The 6,000-nt window shown below is 48.0% G+C and overlaps 1 protein-coding gene across 3 annotated transcripts in view; it reads left to right on the top strand.

The window, feature by feature from the left end:
* Positions 1-2,688: 2,688 nt before the first annotated feature.
* Positions 2,689-6,000, top strand: part of AKAP1 (A-kinase anchoring protein 1) — a 53,714-nt gene continuing 50,402 nt past the window's right edge. The window contains exon 1 of one of the 3 annotated variants that reach the window (XM_044285969.1): positions 2,689-2,803. The gene's annotated coding sequence lies outside the window, so the exon portion shown is untranslated. The other 2 variants (XM_044285972.1, XM_044285970.1) reach the window with 2 other exon arrangements.

Here is a 6,000-nt window from a genome sequence, read left to right as displayed (position 1 = left end):
GACGGCGATGCAGATCACTATGGAGATGAGCGCAATGGAAGTGCAGCGCTCATCTCCTGCTGTGCCCTACAGCCGCCACCGCTGCCTACAGAATTGCTGAAACGGCCAAAACACCCGGCGGGCTGGATCAGTGTCCTCGGCGGGCTGCATGTGGCAGTTTGAGGACCCCTGCGTTAGAAGAACAGAATAAAAAACAAACCAAAAAAACGATTCTGTCTTTCGCTTGGCCGATTCATGGCATCCTATGCCAGAACAGCCTACCAGAAGGCCATGTAGGCAGCGTGAAACAGGCCTTAGTTGTCCATTGCAACCAGATTCTAGCTTCTTTTTATTTAAATACATGAAGAGTGGCATCTGGTTGGTTGCTATGGGCATCTTAGGCTACTTTCACACTGGCGTTTTGGCTTTCTGTTTCTGAGATCCATTCAGGGCTCTCACAAGCGGTCCAAAACGGATCAGTTTTGCCCTAATGCATTCTGAATGGATAAGGATCCGCTCAGAATGGATCAGTTTGCCTCCGTTCAGTCCTCATGGTGTCATATTCAACAATAAACAAACAATATCATAAATAACCCAGTAAATAATAACAAAATTCTGTATGGATGAAATGGCCGCGGTCTTTATTAAATTTTGGGGGTAACATAAACCAAAAAAAAACATTATAAATGTGAAATACCCATAAATAATAAAGTCCATTACAACTTATCTTTTGTCCACCCAGAAGGCTGGGCGACTAACCCCCTCCAAAATTCCAAACTTCCAGCTTGAATCTTGACACGCTGACTGAATCCTCAATGTAAGTACTGCTCCATAAATAGCCAAAATTCCCGCCATAAAGGGCCCATTGCCATTCAAAGTTTAATTTAAACATAGAAAATATCTGCGATCTACAGGAAATGTCATGTTAATGTGATAAAATATAACCAAAAATTGTTAATAAAGAAACATCTGATTTAAAAAAAAAAATTGAAAATATGCCCAGCAACCAAGCAGCAACAGATCTAACCAATAGCAACGCTGGGCAAACTTGGCCAGCAACCAAATTGACCAATCCTGAAGCGGTCTGACTTGTCACCGGCCTCCTGAAAATCTGAGGAGAAATTTAAGAGAAAATAGAGGGGGAGAAAAATACCACAAAAACATCCTATGTTTTCAATGACACCACGAGGGGCAAAACCAATTCTGGCCCTGCCCCCGACATTCCGCTTTGTAGGCGGACACCAAAACGCTGCCTGCAGCATTTGATGTGCATCTGACGAAACTGAGCCAAAAACGGATCAGTCCTGGCACACAATGTAAGTGAATGGGGACGGATCTGTTTTCACTGACACAATAGAAAATGGATCCGTCCTCCATTGACTTTCAATGGTGTTCAAGACGGATCCGTTTTGGCTATGTTAAAGATAATACAAACGGATCCTGAATGGATGCAGACGCTTGTATTATCTGAACGGATCCATCCATGACGGATCCGCACAAAACACAAGTGTGAAAGTAGCATTAGGCTATTTTCACACTAGAGTTAGGCTACTTTCACACTAGCGCTTTTCTTTTCCGGCGCTGAGTTCCGTCCTAGGGGCTCAAATCCGGAAAAGAACTGATTAGTTTTATCCTAATGCATTCTGAATGGAGAGTCAGTCCTTCAGGATGCATCAGGATGTCTTCAGTTCAGTCTTTTTGACTGATCAGACTTTTCAGAAAACCGTAGCATGTTGTATTTTTACCTCCGGCCAAAAATCCTGAACACTTTGACTGAACGCCGGATCAGGCCTTTTTCCATTGACTTGCATTAACGCCGGATCCGGCGCCGTGTGTTCAGTCAAAACGGATCCGGCTTTTGCATGATAAACCAGAAAAATGTGAAAAAAATGTGAAAGTCCATAAATGGCGGATCCTTTTTTTCAAATGCATTTTTACATTGTGATCAAAATCCTGATCAGGATTCAAATGTAATACGTTTTCACACGTTTTTCCGGATCCGGCGGGCAGTTCCGGTGTCGGAATTGAACGCCGGATTTAAACAACGCTAGTGTGAAAGTAGCCTAAGTGTGATCCGGCAGGCAGTTCCGTCGTCGGAGCTGCATGCCGGATCCGCCAATCAGTGTGACAACTGACAGAATTTGTAGACGGATCTGGGTGCGGATCAGTCTACAAATGCATTGCAAGAACGGATCCGTCTCTCCGCTTGTCATGCGGATGGACGGATCCGTCTTGCAGTCTTTTTCAGTTTTCCCAAAGGACGGATCCGTCCTTCAGTTGTTTTGCTAATGCAAGTCAATGGCGACTGATCAGGCATTTTGGACGGACACAATTCCGCAGTATGTGTGACTGACCCACAGAGGTGGCGCAGCAGATAGGCACTTTGCACACTACTACTCCAGTGTCCTCCCTGCCAGACAGCATCACATTCCTTGTTTATCACAACATGGCCTTTTGTGGAAGCCGCCACCACCACCAAGAACACTAGAATAATGGAGATGAGCTGTGGACAGGACTACCAGCCCGTCCCATCCCAACTAGGGAAACTCCATGAGTCCTAGCGAGGAAAAGGAAGCGACGTCACGGCGAGAATCCTCCCGGACGTAACGCGTTCAAGTTCGAATCCGGGCAACTCTCCGTCTCTCCTCACTACTAATGTGCGCCGGGTTGTTTTTTCTCCCCCCCCCCCCCTGCTCTTTGTGACGTAGGCCGGCACCTGCACGCTGATAGGTCGAGGCGTGGAAAGAAGCACACTCGCTCCGCCTCCCGTTTCCACGCCTCTCAGACGGTGTTCGGAGCAGTAAGCCGCAAGCGCTCGGCTTAGGTGAGTTCGAGGCCGCCGTGCCCCAGGTGTGAGTGAGTACGTGCGGAGGGGAGAGCGCGCCGGTACCGGTGGGGCTGCGGTATGGGCCGCTATGTCCTGCCTAGGTGTGAAGTGTGCTTACGGAGGATTCCCGGTGCGTCTCAGGTTCAGCTGCCCGCCAGAGGGTGGGTACAGTGAGTGCGAGGGTTGTGTGGGCATCCTGTGCGGCACGGGTGACCTCGTCCCTCGGTGTGTGTCCTTCTGGGCGCCCACGTGTGTGCAACCCCGAGTACACAGGAGAGGTAGAGCGTGGGGGAAGGGGTGGCGTCAATCAGAGGAGCCGGGCTCTGTGATTTCCCGGGTGTGCGCCATACACGTGCACGGCTGGCAGTGCCATGGCCGCTGGGTGACAGCGTGCAGGCCTGGCGTCTATATATAGCAGCTGGGGAGGAGGTTATTTCTGTACATAGTATGTGGAGGCCGCGGGGCGACCCGGCTGCTGTAACCCCTTCATGGTGACACGGGGGCCTGGCACGTCCATAGGCGGGCTGCATCCTCCATGGCTTCAGGGGCAGTGTGGGCAGAGTGACCCGAGGAGCTACACCAAGGTCACCCTAACCCCATGTCAAGCTCAAAGGTCATCGGCACTGCTTGTCCCCTGACAGGTCTGTATGCCGTGTGACATTGAGCATGTGCCACCCTCAAGTGTCCCTAACTGGAGGTCATTCCTCTCCACAGTCTGGGGATGGGCTGCCACTTTCTGCAGTTTTAGAACTTCTACCCACTGTTGTGCCCCATTGAGCATGTGCCATCCACAAGTGTCCCCACTGGAGGTCATTCCTCTCCACAGTCTGGGGATGGGCTGCCACTTTCTACAGTTTTAGAACTTCTACCCGCTGCTGTGCCCCTTGGATAGTGTGGTGCCCAGCACTCTCCACAGTAACCTTATATACCTGCTGCATCTCCTTCACATTGGATTCTTACCTGCAGTCTGGAGGGTGGAAGGTAACCTTTAGGGCAGTGATGGCAAACCTTTTAGAGACCGAGTGCCCAAACTGCAACCCAAAACCTACTTTATCGCAAAGTGTCAACACAGCAATTTAGTAAATCTTCCATGTAGTTTATCATTTAGCTCTAATAGCCTGCCTACATTCAATGTGCTGCCTGCGCCGTTTATAGTGCGCCCTGCGCTGATAAATGGCAGGGAAAGTCTAAGGCATATTAATACACCATAGACTTTTTCCAGGGTGCAGGTGCCCACAGAAAGGGGTCTGAGTGCCGCCTCTGGCACCCGTGCCATAGGTTCGCCACCATTGCTTTAGGGTATGTCCACACAGATTTTTGTGCGGTAAATCCAGTGTGATACAAATTTGCTGTATTTAAAAATCTGCCCAAAGGGTGAAATCTGTGGCAGATCAGTGTGAAAATCTGTCCATTCACACGTCCGCAAAATGGATCCGCATCCGTTCCGCAATTTTGCGGAACAGGTGCAGACCCATTCATTTTCAACGGGGCCGGAATGTGCTGTCCGCATATGTACTTTCATTCCGCAAAAAACTAGAACATGTCCTATTCTTGTCCGCAATTGCGGACACGAAAAGGCATTTTCTACGAGAGTGCCAGCGATGTGGGGTCCGTGGAAATCACATTGCCAATGTCAGTGTATTGCGGATCCGCAAAACGCATACAGACGTGTGAATGGACCCTAACAAGACTGTATGTTGGTGTGGAGATAGAGAAAATCTGCACAATGTGCATATACCCTAAAGTGTGTATGTGTGTGTGTGTGTATATATATCTCACACACACACCTTACCAGTCTATTTGAACGGCTGACCATTCCTGGGCGCTCTGCTGACGCTTAATAAGGCCTCATGCACACAACTGTATCCATTTTACAGTCCGCAAAATACAGATGTGGTCCGTGTTGCTTCTACACTTTGCCGTCAGGTACATGACATGTTCTTTATTTTTGTGGAACGGACGTGCTGCTGGATAAAGCACCCGGATCATCCTTGTGCTTTCCGTATCCATATTTTCATATCTTCAAAAAGATGGGCTATGTCCGCTGAATGCGGCAGCACACAGACCACATCCATATTTTGCTTATTCACATTTTGACACTCCCAGCAATAGAAATGGCCGCTACTCTCCACACTACGGAACATAATAGGACTTGTTCTATAGTTTTCCAAATGACTACACAAATCCTGAAAAGATACAGATGTGTATGGCCGCCATAGAGATGAATGGGTCACAAAAAAATGTGGGCAGCACATGGCCAAAAAATACGGTTGTGTGCATGAAGCCTGGATAGAAACCCTACGGACCCCACAATACAGTTGGATCTATTTCATATTGGCCATTTCCATCGTTTGACACATCCAATGCTTCTGTTACTTTTGTGGTTTTGCTCCTAAAACAAAGCAGAACATTGGAGGTGAGTAGTGCCAATGTGAACAGAGCCTTAAAGGAGTTGTCTGGGCTTTTACTATTGATGGCCTATCCTGATGGGTCATCAGTATCAGATCGCTGGGGGTTTGGCTTCCTCGCCGATCAGCTGTATGAGGAGATGGCGCACAGTCTGCACCTGCTGTCTCCCCTCTCTTCCTGTCCGCTGCTGCTGTCTATAGTCTTCGCCATAGACAGCAGCAGCGGACAGAGAGACGGGTACGGCAAATTCATCCACAAATATATATATTATTTTTTTAATGGTCCACCCCTTCATGATTAAAGGGAACCTGTCACTGGGATTTGGGGTATAGAGCTGAGGACATGGGTTGCTAGATGGCTGCTAGCACATCCGCAGTACCCAGTCCCCATAGCTCTGTGTGCTTTCATTGTGTAAAAAAAAAAAGATTTGATACATATGCAAATTAACCTGAGATGAGTCCTGTCCCTGACTCATCTCACATACAGGACTCATCTAAGGATAATTTGCATATGTATCAAATATATATATTTTTTTACACAATAAAAGCACACAGAGCTATGGGGACTGGGTATTGCGGATGTGCTAGCGGCCATCTACCAACCCATGTCCTCAGCTCTATACATAAAATCCCGGTGACAGGTTCCGTTTAAGCACTTGAACAGTGATGTTGAAAACATTCCTACTAGGCCAGTGCCGCACTCTCCAGTGTAATTATGTTGCAGGCACTTCCTAAATCACAACATACATTTGGCACATAATCCTAGCTCGATTACAACCCACAATG

The sequence above is a fragment of the Bufo gargarizans genome, chromosome 3, assembly GCF_014858855.1.
Source record: "Bufo gargarizans isolate SCDJY-AF-19 chromosome 3, ASM1485885v1, whole genome shotgun sequence".
NCBI lineage: Eukaryota > Metazoa > Chordata > Amphibia > Anura > Bufonidae > Bufo > Bufo gargarizans.
The sequence above is the reverse complement of the archived record's forward strand: the minus strand, read 5'-3'. Positions and strand labels throughout refer to the sequence as shown.